The sequence below is a fragment of the Tasmannia lanceolata genome, unplaced genomic scaffold, assembly GCF_043159265.1.
Source record: "Tasmannia lanceolata isolate RefF3 unplaced genomic scaffold, GAP_Taslan_0.1 ptg000020l, whole genome shotgun sequence".
NCBI classification, from domain to species: Eukaryota; Viridiplantae; Streptophyta; class Magnoliopsida; order Canellales; family Winteraceae; genus Tasmannia; species Tasmannia lanceolata.
The window spans coordinates 27195234-27212344 of record NW_027518697.1 but is presented as its reverse complement, the minus strand read 5'-3'; positions in this window follow the sequence as shown (position 1 = coordinate 27212344).

The window sequence follows — 17111 nt, the reverse complement described above, 5'->3', positions numbered from 1 at the left end:
ATTGTCAACTGGAAAAGTGTTCGTTATAATATCTCTTAAAACTGTCTTATTGAGCAACTTTTTCCATAAAGGCTTTTTAATATGTCAAAAACGACTTGCAAGCTTCAGTTTTTCTGAAACAACTGTCATTTCTGCAAGAGCAGTTTGTTATCCACTTTTAGGCTATTCCAGGTCTGTTTCGTCCGAAGTCATACAAAGAAAAAATGTTCTTCACAAGATTTTCTAATACTTTGTCCTTGAGTGAATTTTTCCAGAAGCGATATTTTAAGTGTCAAAACTGAGCCCGAACTTTTAGTAAAAACACTAATATGTCTTTTAATGGCGATGGATCGGAAGAGACCATTTTCCGGCCACTTCTGGCCAGATCCAGACAAAATGGTCAACTGAGAGAATGTCATTCATGCTGAGATCTACAATTTTGATTAGTATAGTTTTTTATGGTTTTGATCTTTGAGGGGTCTAAAAGTCAGTGCAAAGTTTCATTTTTCACATTATATGACATAACTGTGACATTTCTTGAAAATCATGGACAATATGAGCTCTATTCAATTTTAATGAGTGTTTGAGATGTTTTGAGCTTGGTAGCAAGTTTTAAATCATATATTGAATCATTCCCATGATTTAGTCGGCATTTTTTACCATTTTTGGTGAAAATTACATGTTGGGTGGAAATTTCACCCTTTCTTTTTTTTTTTAGATTGTTTTGAGCCTATATTGATTCTAATGCTTGTATTGGGATATGATGAGCATGCTACCCAGTCACAAATCACATATTGATCAATTTTCATGATTTACTTTATATTTTAGATCCTTATTTGTGAAAATTGCCTATTGTGTAGAGTGCTTTCAATTTTTTTTTATGCTAAATGAGTGAAACCCGTGCTATATGTCAACCTAGACATCTAAACTTCTAGGATCGCTTCCAAATCATGTCTAGACCTTTCAAATTCCTTGAGTCTCATTTTAGGGGACACACTTTGTCTCATTAGAATGTTTTTCTTTTTGGAGACAAGTCTTGTCTCATTTAGAGAGTTTTCCTTTTAGAAGGCTTATCTAGCCTCATGTTAGAGCCCTCCTTTTTAGAGCGAGTCTTTGACTCATTTGCCCTCCCTTATAAAGCAATAGAGAGTCTTGGACTCATTGGCTTCCCATTTAGAGTTGGTTATCCTATATGTTAGGAGTTTGCCTCGTAGCCTTTTTGGTTCGTCTGTTAGTTAGGAGTTTATCCTTTAAGATGCTTTTACCTGCTAGGGATCTTAGATCTTTTTCATTGTTCTTGGGACACTAACTTCTTCGCGTGTTGTGGTTCGTCTCTTTGAGACGCTTGTTGTTTGTTCGGGGTTTCCCCTTTTGATTTAGGGCTTTGCCCTAGTTTGTGATTATGCTTGCGTGTTCCCTTGAAGGGTGAAAGCATTTAAGAATCTAAAAGCATTGGAATATTTTAAAATCCAAAAACATCAAAAATTTAAAAATGTCAAAAACATTAAAAACCTTAAATCTTTTGGATTGTTAGGTTTTAATTAGGAGAGTTCGTTTCGAACTACGTTGGCTTGATCCTCTTCCACGAGGTACGTAGTGCAGCTTGGGATTCTTATCCCAGGTCCAGCCAAACCTTTGTAAATAAATCATTCAAACTCTTTAAAAAAGTACAAAAAGATTTCATAAACCTGTTTTCGAAAAATCTTCCTCTAGAGTTAGGACTTTGTCCTAGAAGGAGCGTTTTAGAGTTAGGGGTTTGTCTTTGGTTTTAGTCTTTGATTTGTTGTGTGCTTGTTTGCGTTTGTTTTAGAGTTAAGAGTTTCGTCCTCGGTGTGTTGTTTGATTGTTGTGTGTTTTGTTTGTGTTTGTGTTAGAGCTAGGAGTCTGTTTCGCCTCCGTCCGGTCAGTTGGCGATTCACATCGCTGACTGATGACTAGGTCTAGGATGCGTTAGTGATCCCATTGTTTTCCTTAGGAAATACAGCCTAGTTACACATAGGTTGCAGGAACCACTTGCATTAGCTTAGGGCTAATCTGCATTTAGTCAGGGCATATAGGGTGTCCTAAAATTCATAATTCACTGGAATTTAAATAATCGTACAATAAACTTTAATAATTGGTCCGGTCTTTTAGATCGAGTTTAGGATAGAGGGCTAGGTGTCTTAGGCATCATAGCTTAGAATAGGTGTGAAGAACTGCGTTGCCTTGATTCTCGTGGAGGCGGGGATACGTAGGCTTTTTTGAATGAATACCAGACCATCCGAGGACTCGGGCTAATCATTTAGAGTCTTAGGATTTGTTGTGTAGTCATCGTATGTTCTAATGTGTTTTCTTACTTTCTTGTACTGATCCTATACCTTTAGCTATAGCTTGCATGTGTTTGCACATCAGAATTTAGACACCCATTAGGCATGTCACTCATAACCTAGCTATGCTTAGGTGACACACCTTTCATTTTATTTTATATGTGTTTATGATTTTTTATCCTCAGGAAATGCATGCTTAGGTAGACGACCCCTGAGGATTATTCCCATTTCACATGATTTTTACCCAAACTTCTTTGGAGTTAATAATAAATGGCATAAGAGACCAAGTGCTTGCACTCGGACGAATCGGGGGTGCTCTCAGACCTTCCCCATTCGTAACTAGGCACGAACCCATATATATTTCTGGTTATCCATGGTATACAGAGTATATTTTTGTTTAGAGGATCCATGGCCGTATACCGTGGATGGCGACTCTGAGTTTGTTTAGGTACGTTTCGAGTCTGGACTTATTCCCGAATCGAAAGGTATCTCTTTTATATCGCCACTCGTGCTATGCTATGAGGGTGGCATCCATTTTGAGAGTTCCTTGGTAGAGCTCTCCACACACGTGGATGATCCAGAGGCCGCTCGGGGCTCGTCCCCCACCTCTCTCCCGGATCGGGGTCCACAGCAGCTCTAGGCCCCGACGACCTCTAGGCCCCGACGACGCAACTCTGCCCACTTCAGCATGTACTGCTTTCTTTCCCTGATCTCTTTCTTGGTGGGTTCATATCCTAACCCAAACAGGTTGTTTGCGACCTTCAGCTCCGGCCACTCAGTTAAACCCTGCAGATTTCTCCCTAGACCAGTTCCAGGAATATACCCATATTTGCGCATTATTCGGGCTACCTGCGCATTTGCACTGGACATAAACAGAATTTCTTCGCTCATAGCTTCTTCCATAGTAATGGTCGAAACTTCGAGTGAAAACCCAGTCAGACTGACATCTATGGTGCTTGAACCAATCTGCTCTTCGGATATCTGTCCAACCTCTGGTTCTGGGTCCCCTCTAACTGTGATAATTCGGTTATTCTTGATGAACTTGAGCTTCTGATGGACAGTGGAAGGAACCACTCCGACTTTGTGAAGCCAAGGTCGGCCGAGAAGGAGAAAGAAGGAGGTCTTGATATCCAGAACTTGGAATTCTATGTCAAACATTTCACCTCCAATCTCAATTTCGGTGACCAAAGTTCCAATGACATCCCTTCTGGTCCCATCGTAAGCCAATATCCCCTGCTCTGACGGAATGTAGTCATCTGGCCCAAACCCCAAGGCAGTAGCAGTGCTCAAAGGACACACATTCAGAGCTGACCCGTTGTCAACCAAAACCTCTAGTACCTTCTTCTTATTGCAAACGACGGTAACTCTGAGGGATTTTGTATGATTCTTACCTTCCGGAGTCAGATCTTCATCAGAAAAGGATACGGTCATAGCTGCTCTGGCCATAGATACGAGCCCAACCAGCTCGTCAGGGGTTATATTCACAGACACCTGTGCTGTATTCAGTTCGCGAAGTATAACCTGACGATGCTTAGGTGATGACATCAACAGACCCCAGATAGAAACATTAGCTTGGGTCTTTCTAAGCTGCTTCAACAAAACGTCTTCATCTTCTTCAGGACGCAACCTCTGATTCTGATTTTCAACAGCTCTGGCAATCTCAGCGGGATTCTCTGCTCTCAGCTCGGGAGGCTTAAAGACGCGTCCACCACGAGTAACATGGCGAACCTCATCACAGGGATCGTTCAACAGAAGCAAATCATCATCCTCAAGCTTAAGGACATACGAGACTTCGCCTTTCTCTTCCTCCCCCTCGAATCTGAGGACATAAGGGCATCCAGAGGATTCCCCAACTTCTTGCGCAGAGGACAAGACATAAGGCTCTTCACGTTTAACTTCCTCATCATCGGATTCCCATCTCAGGATATACGGCTCATCAGAAATAACGGCACATATACGGGAATGATCCAGGACAACCTCTTCAGTGAGAATAGCATAGACATTTGGAGGAGGCATAGTATGCGTTGGCAATGGATTCCTGGTGACATTAGGGAGAGCTTCCACCGCAATTTCTTTTGCCTCGATCTTATCCTGGATCCTATGCCTTAGTGCCATACATCTGTCAGTCAAATGCCCAACACCCTGGTGATATTCACAGTACTGATCTCTTCTCCAATATTTCGGGAGAGGATTTGGGGCTTCCCGGGGTTCTAGTAGAGTGATCTTCTTGTCCCTCAACAGCTTTTTGAGAGCCACAGATAGAGAATAGGGTAAAGGGGTGAATTGTCTGGGCTCGGTTCTTTCCTGACGAACTCCTCCGGGACCTTCTCTCCTAACTGGACGAGCAGTATTCACATTGTTAACTTCCTTCGGAGGCGCCATAGGCCTTTTCCCCTCTCTGACATCTGATGAGGAGGCCCTAGTTCTCAGGCCGCCCTTAGCCAATATGTCTTCGATTCTAGTCCCGGTCTTGATCAAGTGATCAAAGTCATTGAAGTACTGGATGGACATATGAGGAAAGTAAAAGGGGGAAAGATTCTTGACGGCAATCTTGATAAGATCGTCATCCGGTAACTTGTGGGTCATTTGGGCTGCCTTTCTCCTCCATCGCCGAATGAAGGAAGTAAAGGTCTCATTGGGTCTCTGCTTCAGCGATTTCAGGTCCCTTTTTGTCACGTCAATCCCCTCTTCCATGGAGAATTGCTAGACAAATTTGTTAGCCATACCTTCAAGGGTCCTGCTTTCTTCTGGTTTCAGATGCAAAAACCACTTCTTGGCTGTCCCAGTCAAAGTCCTAGGGAACACTAAAGCAATCTGCTCTGGGGATAAACCGTGCTGCTGCAACAGAGGAATGACTGACTTGAGATGGCTACGAGGGCACCCCATTCCGTCGTATTTGTCAAAGTCTGGCATTTTGAACTTGGGCGGAAGTACGACCCCTGGAGCTATCATGAATTCAGACATATCCAAATTTTTGGGACCTTGGCACTTCATGGTTTCCATATCCCGGGTCAGCTTCTCAATTTGGTCGACCAATTCCTGTGCTTTATCAGGATTTCCTAGGTTAGGAAGACAGTTCTCTGCTGCGTATTGGCACTCATCAAAGTCTTCGACTTCAGGCAATACAGCTGGCCTGGGAGAAACAAGAGGAACGGAAGGTATAACTGGGGATTGCTGATTGGCCGGGTCTTTAGAGGTAGAAAGACGATCATTCTTCAGGAGGGCTATATCATCCTTCATGGCACTCAACTGAAGGAGAATAGCCTTCATCATTTCATTCGTATCAGGACTGTTGTTTCCGGTCCCTTCCATTGATTCAAATGCAAGTGGAGAGGATGAAAGAATTTCTGGACGACCAAGGAGAAGCGGCGCAGGAGAGGTGAAGGATTCTGGGGAAAAAGAAAGTCTATTCAGCCTGGAATCTGAAGACTGACGGGACCAGGCCGATTTCGAATTGACTTGGGAGCGATGATGTCCCGCTAAGACTCCTGAATGGAAGTTAATAAGTTAGATTGCACATTTGATAATTGAAATCAGGTAGCTTCCACAAATAGAGAGAAAGAAAAGAAACACACTTTGCATTGATTATATCGAAGACAGGTTACAATGACAACGATTGGCAACGTAAAAATTGATGAAACTTTGAATCGCCAACTGCTTATAACATGTATCAAGTAAAACTCTTTTCTCTATATTTTCATCCATAATGAGACCGGGATTACAATCTTTGACTTTGATTATGTCCAAGTAAACCAAGTGAAGACAGTAAAGAAATGATAATCTCATGCCGAAAATATTCATGGTTCACCAATCCGAGCTTTTCGGCTTGCAGGCCTTCCGGACATTCCTTCCTTCCGAAGTTTAGACACGAAAGCAGATCTCCTCTCCGTGATTTTGTCTCTCCAAGCAGCTACTATGGATGCAATGAGATCAGGAGTAAGGTCTTCACAATTAGGTGGTGTGATAACCTTAGGAGCACAAGAGCTTGCATTAATCTGGCAAGGGAAACACAAAGGTGCATAGAAAGATGATTTTTCTAAACCCATAAGATAGACAAATGAGTATGGGTAGGTGCTGGTGATCATTTTTGGACAGGACTGACTCACCCAATGAAATTGGTCTTCCCCTACATTCTGCAGCCAATGGTGCCACTCATTAAGCTGGGGTTGCTTAATCTTTGTCTTTCAAGAATGAAAACCCTTGAGCGTGTACTCAATGCTGTTTTGTGGCTGAAGGATAGTGAGTTTCTCACATAGCCACACATATAACAGCTTAGCACATCCAAAAAAATTATCCTGCACCTTTTTACTAGCAATAAGGTCTAAGCCATAAAAGGTTTCGGCTAGCATTGTAGGGACAGGATTTCTCCCCTCATTTATCTGATCCACTATCGTCAACAAAGTGAAAGGGGCGGCACTAGAGTCTCTGCGAAGGACATGGCGTGCAAAGACAGCAAAGACTAGGGCATTACGTCGACATTCCTGAAAACGGGAGTCAGTTGGATCAACGTTTTTGGAAAACAACTCAATGAGGGTCTGAAATTGCACATTTTTCTCTGCTAAGCAATGCAGGGTTTTCACAATCTTATTTTCGAATAATCTGCAAAAAAGATCATGAGGGGAGTCTACGCTCGAAGGTCGGATCCAAAGTCCCCCAGGAGGAAGTCCTAACAAGACACACCAATCTTCGAATATAGGGCAAAGTTCAAAAGACCCAAATCGAAAGACATGGAAAACAGGGTCCCAAAATCCAGCAGCTGCTTGAAGAAACTTCCAATCTATACCGCGACTGTTTAGATGAGTAAATGAACCGATGAAATGCTCAACCACACTCCTTTCTTCGCATCTTAACGGAAAAGATTTAACAGTCTCCGCTATCCATTTATCTAACAAATTATTTGCCATGATCAGACCTATCATTCAAATAGGACAAAGATCAGGAAAGAATAGGAATAACTGTGCGCAGACAAATGGCAAGGCTAACTCGGCAATCAGTTTTATGAAAAGGATACCGTCTGAGACAATGAATTTTTCATCAAAGATGAGAGGTAAACAATAGATCAGAAAAATAGACCACGGCCATAAGATGACAGAAGTAGGTCATAAACCGGATCTAAATCTGGTGCTGGATACCAACAACTTTACGATCAAGAGGATCAGAATTGTAGACCATGGCCATAGGGACAGCGATAAGCTATCGGCTAGATCTCGAGGTGAAGCAGGTATACAAACAAATATATATCCTAACGGATAATAGATATACCAATTGAATCTATGACACAACGGAAGACTGGATAAACAATCAGAGGGTAACGAATAAATTATGACCACAAGAGCGGCACGTACATGCCACTAACCTAGTGAGACTAAAAGGATGTAAATACAACTGATCAAACCAGAAGCTCTCACTAAAAATGGGTTCTAAGCTAAATCAAGGCTATACCTGGGAATCGAGACAAGGAAAACTGACTCTAAAGAAAAACCGTCATGCTCAAAATATGCTGCGAAAAATTCAACAGCATAACGGCTAGACAAGAAAGATAAGGTAAACTCATGGTTTAACTAACTCTAAAGAATAGCGGTCATGCTTAACGTGTTCTGTGAAAAATTTGACAGCATAACGGCTGGACAAGAAAGTCAAGGTAAGGTAAACCCATGGTTTAACTAACTCTGAAGAGTAGCGGCCATGCTCGAAATATTCTGGGTAAAATCTGACAGCATGACGACGCTGGAAAGGATTCCCACAACCCAACCCAAGGTATATGAATAGGGGTGGTAAAAACAACTCATAATTGGTAAACGAAATATGGCTACCCAAGAAAGGTGAGCAAATGAGGGACTGACCATAGGTGAGAACACATGACAACAGGTCAAATCCCCTAATCAACAGATCAAGGACAAAACAGGGCCAAGGTAATGGCAAGCAAAAGACCACTGATCAGATCCAGATCTGAATAATGAATAGGTATAACTGATTGAAAAGAATAAGAGACTCTAACTAAGAGGGGAACCCTATGTAATCAGTATATAAATATACACATACATATATCCTAACCAGGGGCACCAGCCCTAACCTTAATCTAGTGGAGTCAAGGAAGTCTCGACTCAAGACAAACTGGTGAGTGTACTAGGACCGTGCTGTAGCCATGTAAAATGAACTACCCTAGTCTACAAAGGGGACAAAGCTCCTAACTCTAGGCTTCACATGTGTAAGCAACACATCTTCGTCCTCATATGAATGCAATATAGATGTATATAAACACGGGTACTTCCTAGTTGGGTTTCACTAAGCCAGTAAGTATATACATAATATATAAAACAAAGTAGAGCTCCGGACTCAATCTATCGGGTACTATGAGTATGAAACATACTTAACATGTATAACAAAAGTACGCCCAATGTTATACATAGTATGCTTCATTGCCCATCGGCTGCTGTAGACAAAAGTACGCCCAATGTCTACGGCTGCAGCACCGGCGCATAGCTTGGAAATAGATTCAACAGTACCATCAGGGTGTAATGACATCCCAGTCGGGCACGCATCGAATCTATCCCGTGGAGCCAATAATAATGAAAACAATGAAAGAAATAAAGAATATGATGATGCATGATGTGCAGTGTGTGAATCCCTCGTTTTAGTTACGCACCTATCTGGTGCCCTTGGATTCTAACGATAAAGTTCCCATTTAGCTTGGTTTTGACCCAAATTTCTTCAAAATTAATTAAAAGGCATTTTTACAGAGTTAAGGCAATGTTTCAAAAACTCCCCAGCAGAGTCGCCAATCTGTGGTGCCCGATCCGAGAGGGGCGGGGGGACGCGCCCCCACGCGAGTCTCAGGATCATCCACGTGAAGGAGAGCCCCACCAAGGAACTCTCGAAAGAGTGCCTCTCACAGCATGAGCGGCGATGTGAAGTGAGATACCTCTCGATTCGGGGACCAGCCCTGATTCGAGACACACCTTAAACAAAGAAAGAGTCGCCATCCAAGGAAGTGGGCCCTGGATCCCATGCTGTGCTCTGTCGCAACAGATAACCAGAGATATAAAAGGTCCGTGCCCGATGACGAATGAGGAAGGGGTTAGGCGCCCCCAATTCGCCCAAGTGCGAGCACCTGGTCTCTTATGCCATTTATTATTAACTTTGAAGAGTTTTGGGTAAAAATCATGTGAAATGGGAACGAATATCTCCGAGATAACGTCTAGCTAATCATGCATGTCTCGGAGATGAATAAGAAGCACACACAAAAAAAGATGAATGGCATGCCACCTAAGAATAGCTAGGTTATGAGTGTCATGCCTGATTGGTGTCTAAGTTCTGGTGGACAAACACATGCATGCTACAGCTAAGAGTATAGGATCTGTACATGAAAGTAAGAAAACACAGCAAAACACACAACACAACACGACTCCACACGACAAACTCTAAACTCTAATGCGATAATTGACTCGGACCAAGATGGCCATCCATCTTAGCTGCACTACGTATCCCGGCCTCGGGAAGAATCAGAGCCAACGTAGTTCGGCGACCTATGCTAAACTACAATAACTAACCTTCTAGGACTGCTATCCTAGACTCGATCAACTAGATCTGACTAGTTTTTAAAGCTTCTTGCGCCATTACTTAAGTTCGAGTGAATGGTAATTTTTAGGACTCCCTATATGCCCTAACTAATGCAAGTGGACCCTACACCCTATGTGTGACTAGGTTGTGCGTCATAAGGAAAACCATGGGCTCTCTAAGCGCGTTCTAGTCTAGCCATCGGCTCAACTAAGTGTCTAACCGACCACGACCTGAGGCCTCCTAACTCTAGGGACACTCACACGACCAGACATGACAAATCCACAAGATCAGGACAGACTCCTAACTCTAAGACACCCCAAAAGTCTAGGACTGACTCCTAACTCTATGGGAAGATCTTTTGAAACCGATTTGCAAGGTCATTTTGAAGAAATTTTGTAGTTTTGGAAGGTTTTGAAGTTGTGAAAATTGTGAAAGTTGTGAGAAATATTTACAAAGATGGTGACTGAACTCAGGATGCCAGCAGCACGCCTGAGCTGCCTACGTACCCCTCAGCAGGGATCAAGCCATCCGTAGTTCGGACCAGAATTTCCTAACTACTGCTAATGACTCTTGATTTTTGAGATCTTTGGTTTTTCAGATGTTTTTGATGTTTTTGACTCAACAGGACAGAATCCTATCATCCTAAGGGTAGGATAGACTCCTGATATCCCGCAAAGGTTGGACAGCATCATATGCTTTGCGGGGGAATTGGACAGAATCACGACTCTGCAAGGGTTGGACAGCATCCTATACCTTGCAAGAGCGGATAAAAATCACATGACTTGATGAGGGGATGGATAGAATCCTAACCCCTATGATGATAGGACAGACTCCTGAAAGACTGAAGGACTGACTCCTATGCTGAAGACTGACTCTGAAAGAATGGTGGAATCCTAAGCTTTATGAAGGGATAGGACAGAATCCTAAACTCTACAAGGGTAGGACAGACTCCCAAACCCTAGGACGGTAGGACAGACCCCTAAACTCTCTACGACTGACTCTATAGAGGAAGGAATCTCTTAACCTGCGAAAACTCTAAGGCAGGAAGGGAAGGGGTTGGCTCAAGAAGCATTCCGTCATAGCCTAAATCAGAGAGAAAGTCCAAAAACCGATGAAGGGATCAAAGGTTGGGGATAATCTCAAACTCTGACGAAAGCCAAGCGAGCAAGGAGAAGCTCTATATCTGAAGGCCCTCATGAATCTTACTAAAGCATGAGGGCGACAATATCATTCCCTACGAGCAACTAAGCCTAGTTTAGCACAATTTCTGAGACATGACCACATGACCCCAATAAACCTTCCTAACTGACTACGCTTCGCTCATATGATCACCCCAACTTAGCCCGCCCTTCCATACCAAATGACGCAGAAGCTGCCATGGCAGAAGAATATTGATCGAGGCAAGAAAATTGACTGAATTCAAACAATCGTCGAGGCATGAATAATCAAAGCAAATAGAGTATGCGCAGCTTATGACCCAAAAGGACTTGAATCAATAGTCAGTACATGATTTATGGACATAGCTAATGAACATTTTAAATTTGAACGGCAAAAGATTTGAGTGTTAATGGAAGGGCCTAACTTTGCTCTCTTTTGCTTTTTGGGAAATTTAAACCTTAAGCTAGAGGTGAAAGGATACAACTCCTCCACACACTCAACCGAAGAAATGGAGGACCATGACCAATCCGATGTGGAAAAGAGATGTTCCGACCCTACCATGCTTTGAATATTGGATTCTTTCAAGTTTTGGCGCGTACAAACCGAGGGAAAAAGAGAAACAACCAACTTGGTTTCAAAACTTAGGGGTTACATCACCCCCAGAATCTGATGGGAATTAAATCCTCAATTGAAATTTCATAACCAGGGGGGAAAACAGACTAAAGCAGACTAGATTCCAACATATCACGTTTTTATCGGGATGCAAAGAGTCAAGGCTCACTAAGGCTCCATGCCTCAAGTCAATTCAATAAGCTTCAACTCAATTCAATGGAAGAAGGAATGCCTATAAATCCAAGCAGCTCAACATAGGGATAGATCCGATGAAATGATGACTATTTGATTCGCTAGTCATGCCCGACGATGATACCTACTCAATCCATTTTCCCAAACAGGAGGACATGTGAAATGTCCTAACATCAACATTCTAGCCGCTTTCAAAAGAACTGATCAACTTCATGCCAGGAAAATAATGAAAGTATTTGCGATCTTATGGCAATGATGAAGCCATCAGTGAGCTAAGGGATAAATCACAGGAGAATATAACATATGCCTATCAAGATAATTGATAGATGCCTCGGGTTTGAGTAGAACAACTTTGGATATTAGATGATCCGATCAGGTTAAAAGAGCTTTAGGAAATGAAAGTAATGGAGTTGGTGCACACAAAACAAAGTAATTCACCTAATAAAATTCTTTACACAATGAGAAAGCCATGGCCATGTCGTTGCAATTGCGACTTCACACTCATCAAATCAGAAATCGAACCAAATCAAAGTAGAGAGCGATGCTATTTGAAACAAGATTAAGGGAACTGAATCCAAATTAGTAAAAACCCCACATCCAAATTGGGAAAACCAAACAGGAACTTGAATTTTAAAAGCAAGACATCACAATCTAATGCATGAACATTAAAGGGGAGTGAAAATGAGGGATGTTACCTCCTGCCTGAACCCTTCTTCTTTGATGATAATTTCGTAAAACAAGGTTGTCTCTTCTCCAAATCTGGTGGTGGCTAGTACGACTCCTCTTTTTCACTCTCCTTTTAATCTCAAAACGAAAGGAAGGGAGATGGGGTCTAGTTTCAATGGGGATGAAGAAGAGAGAATAGATGGGGATGCTAAGATATAACTGGTGGATAAAATGGCCGAAATTAATGGAGGTGATGGTGACCGGATTCCGGCAGGATCGCCGGAATCAATGGCTGCAGAGGTGAAGACTTAGAAATGGGTTTGCAGAAAATGGGGTTTAAGAGGAGATGAAGATGGGTTTTGGATTTAATGGTAGGAAATTTCAGAGGGGGTTTGGAACGAAACAGGGGTATGGTGGCTGGTAGAACCGGCCGGACTTTGGAAGTTGCAGAGATGGGGTTTTGAGAGAGGGTTTGGTATATGTTGTGAAATGGGTTTGAGGTTGAAGAAAGGGGTTTTGATGTGGGGTTGGGTTTTCGAAAATGGGTTTTGAGAGAGGGTTCAATGGAGGTGGAGAATGGGGTGGAAGTGGTGGTTAAAATGGGTTACGGTGGAGGGAAATGAGAAGAAGGTGGAGATGGGGGTTTCAAATTTGCAGATGATGGGAATCAAGGGTGAAAATGAAGAAATGGTGGAGATGGTGGTGGCCTTGAAAATGGGTTTCGGTTAGAAGTGAAGGTGGGAGTGGTGGCTGAGTTAATGGAGGTGGGTTTTTTTAAAAATAAATAAAAAATGGCAGAGGAGTAATGGTGGAGGAGGTGGCTGGCCGGTGGGAAGGTGGTGGCGGCTGCAGGGGTGTTGCCGGATTCCGGCAAGGTTGCCGGAGCACCCTCTCTCTCTCTCTCTCTCTCTCTCTGTTTTCCCCTTTCCTCTTTTTTTTTCGGGGGATGAGGGAGAAGATGGGTTTGGGGGGAGAGGAAGAAGAAGAAGGCGGTGCGGATGGAGGCTCGCCGACGGCAAGAGAGGTGGCCGGAGAAGACGATCGGCCTCTCTCTCTCTCTTTCTCTCTTTCTCTGCTTTCCTTTTTCTCAAAAAAAAAATCCGACGCCCTCACCCTAATTTCCTTTAGGTTTTATAAAGGGAAATGATGTATTTACTGCCCTCTTGTTTACTCGGACAGCCCCCCTTAGTGTATTAAGGTTATTCATTTAGTTAACAGGGGGTGGGTTCGAGTAGAAAACAGGGTAGAAATAAAGAGAAAGATTCTCTTCTCCCTACTCAATCCTAGCCCTTTAATTTGATCCAATGGCCAATAAAGCTTGCTTACACCCTAAGTATTGTTGGAATTCCAAACTCGCCCCTCCAAGGATGGCAAATCACCATTTTGCCAAACAAAATATCTTGTATTTTTTGGAAAAAGGAGGGTGATATCCACACAACCATGCTTTGATAATTCAACCTACCACAACCCAATTTTGATTATCGCACATACTTCGCCTGTCTTATTCTTCATTTTTCGCCCGATTGCCCTGAAATTTTACAGGGGGATTCTTGAGAACACCAACAATCACTTGGGGGATTTGTGCCCACAAATGTGCACAACCAGATGCCCGGAACACGCGCCTTCTTCTCATTTCGGGGCCAGCCCCCCAGGAATTCCGAGATTAATTTCAGGACATCTGGGGACCCGAAATTCGGGAATTCTATTGGATATTCAATTTTGGGGACTTTAGGGCCTTGTCAAAATGGGGTGTCTACACCTTGTTGCAATATAACAGATGGTGGAAGCGGGAGGGGGGCGAATTGCCTATCGGGCTTTTGCTGAGGTGTAAGTCTTGGTTGATCATATTCGATTACCATAGGCTTCTGTGACCAGTTAATCCCCTTTTTCCTTTCCTTAAACCCCTTCAACATACCAGATCATGGGATAGACAAATCAGTGAACTTTCTGCTCTGTTTTGAAGCTGGCTTCTCTTCCTTACAGACTAGAGTTTCAAGAGGTTTTTCACAATTTTGGGCAATACTGCCTTGGGCAGTGACATCTTCAGTCATAATATCAATGTTGATGAAGTGCTCAAAACTTTGACATTGACAACAATGGGTGGACATATAATGTATCTGATTCTTTACTTGACTGACTTCGCCAACTACCATGGCTGTCTGCAGAGAGAGGTTCATGAAGAATTTCTCCATCTTTATGAACGTCTCATTTTGAGACGATTTCAATGCATCATAGAGGCTATGATTTTTGTCCTTAGAGGCAATAGTGGTTAGGCCAAGTTTCTCATCCAGCTGAGCCTTAATGTATTGATTCTCTTCCTTAAGTTCTTTCATCTATTGGACAAGCAGAGCCAGGGTTTCTGTGACATGAAAGAGTTGGAAATTTTTCATAGAATCTGCCATAGGTAGGAAAAAGTGGATAGAGAGACTTTCAACACAAATGGAGAATTAAATTTTCTCACTTAATCCAGAATAAGTTCAAACTCAAGAAATTTTCCAAGATTCTCAGTGATGACCAATCCTGACATAGAAACAATAAACACGAGATGTAAGCTTGACATTTAGGGAAATTTTCTTTTCTATGATTGATATGATAATTATGATACGACTAGTTAAGGAATGGGAGATAAAAGGACGGTTCCTCAAAACAAATAAACATAACAATGATGACATGATAGCACATGGGGATGCCTCTGGTTTAAGGATTATCGGAATGAACTCTGAAGGAATTTAGAAGATGATCTTGAAAAAGGTTCCCCTTAGAGTCAGAAGGAATTGACTTTAAGCTAGGGATGCAATGATCTTAAGAGAAATAAGATCTAGGCTAAACAATTTGAATATGTAAACTACATCCCAGATGTATGAACTGCCCTAGGGAAAGCCTAAGCGATAGGTCACACGACCTATAATGACACAAGCATGACTAGACCATTGAGAGAGAGAAATCATGATATCATAATCATATGATTTAGCGAGATCGTGCATGATAGATCTGAGAGATAGATCGAGAGGAAGCTATCCTATGAAATCTTTGGAATGATGGGATTTATATCCTAATCCCAAAGGGAAAGTTTTTTAATCTTCTTACATTTTAACCAGGGTTACCTGAAGGCATCAATCCTAATCCTGATCTAGCAGAGTGGAGAAAGAATCTCGACTCTTGACTTTGTTTGTGTACCTAAGGACCGATCGCAGCCATTAGAAGATGGACTACTGCCTAATCTAGACACCATTAGATAAGATATCCTAATCTAAGCTCACACACGTGATGCACGTGTGTTCGTATACTATATGCATGTGTGGGGTAATCTAGGGGTAAGGCCAAGAGTTCCCTTAGCGCGAATCCATGCTCAATATACTGTACCAGTGTCCGGTGTATCAGTACGTGAACAAGAGATCCGTTTACGCACCATAAATGTACTAGGCTAAGAGTGGAATGCTTCTCTAGCACAGAGGCACCATGTGATGAAATCCCAGTCAACCATGCTAGATAACACTCCGGGTTCCTAAAATAGGATGTGTGTGCATGTGAGATGCAAGGGTTTAGATGCAAGTGATGTAAGTGTGTGCAATATGTTTACGCAATCTATGATGCCTTCAGGTTTTGTTAGATTAAGTTTGAGTATTTATGTGATGAGAAAGTAAACAAACTAATCTACCAAGCAAATAAGATAGAGTTTTCATGAGCCAATTAAAATCAATTCAAATGAGTTATCCTTTAGAATTTTAATGAAGCTAGGTGGTCCCCAGCAGAGTCGCCAAACTGTGGGACCCGATCCCGCGAGAGGGGTCGCGAGCGCGAGCCGCCACGCTCTCTCTTGGTCCACGCGATTGGCGTGTGCTTTTTATTATTGATTTTAATTACCCAACCAAGCAGGCAGCAACCAAGCCATAGGGTGCAAACAAACGTGCAACCTAGTACCCATAAGGGCAGGGGTAAGCCGCCGAGCCTAGCAAGGTTTTAATTCATCTTTTCCGTGAACTTGGGATCACTAAGGTAATCCGAATTCCACACAAAAGAGAGTGACAGAGTCGCCACCTAGATGAGGGATCTAGGACCCATAATTGACCAGAAATCTAGACTCGTTACCTGGTTACGAGAATGGAAGGTATGGGGAGTTACCACCACATGCACCATTCCTGCCCGATAACCGGTCTTCAATTCCAAAAGTTAACTCTTTTGAATTTCTTTTAAATGGCTCATTTAACTCTATATTAATGTGCGAACTACATGACATGCATCCTAAGATCTAATTTCAGTGTAATTCCTAAATGTGTATCTTGATTTTCTTAATTTGTTTGAATTCAATCTATGTGAAAGTTCTCCTAAAATTCTAATTTCATGAAAAGTCCTAAGTGATTTAATTACTTTTAATGTAAAGATTAATGTACAAAACCCCACCACTTATTTGGGGAGCCGACTCGGGCTTGGTATGCCACTGAAGTATCCAAGTTGCCTACGTATCCCAACCTCACTGGAATCAGAGTCGATCGTAGTTCGGTGCACCTAAACTAAGCTACTTATGCCTAACTCATCTAGGACACCGATCTAGACTGGATTGACTGTTTCAACAATTTAAGAGAGATTATTTAGTTCAAGTTGAGTAGCTTTTATTAACCCAGGACTCCATCAAAGATG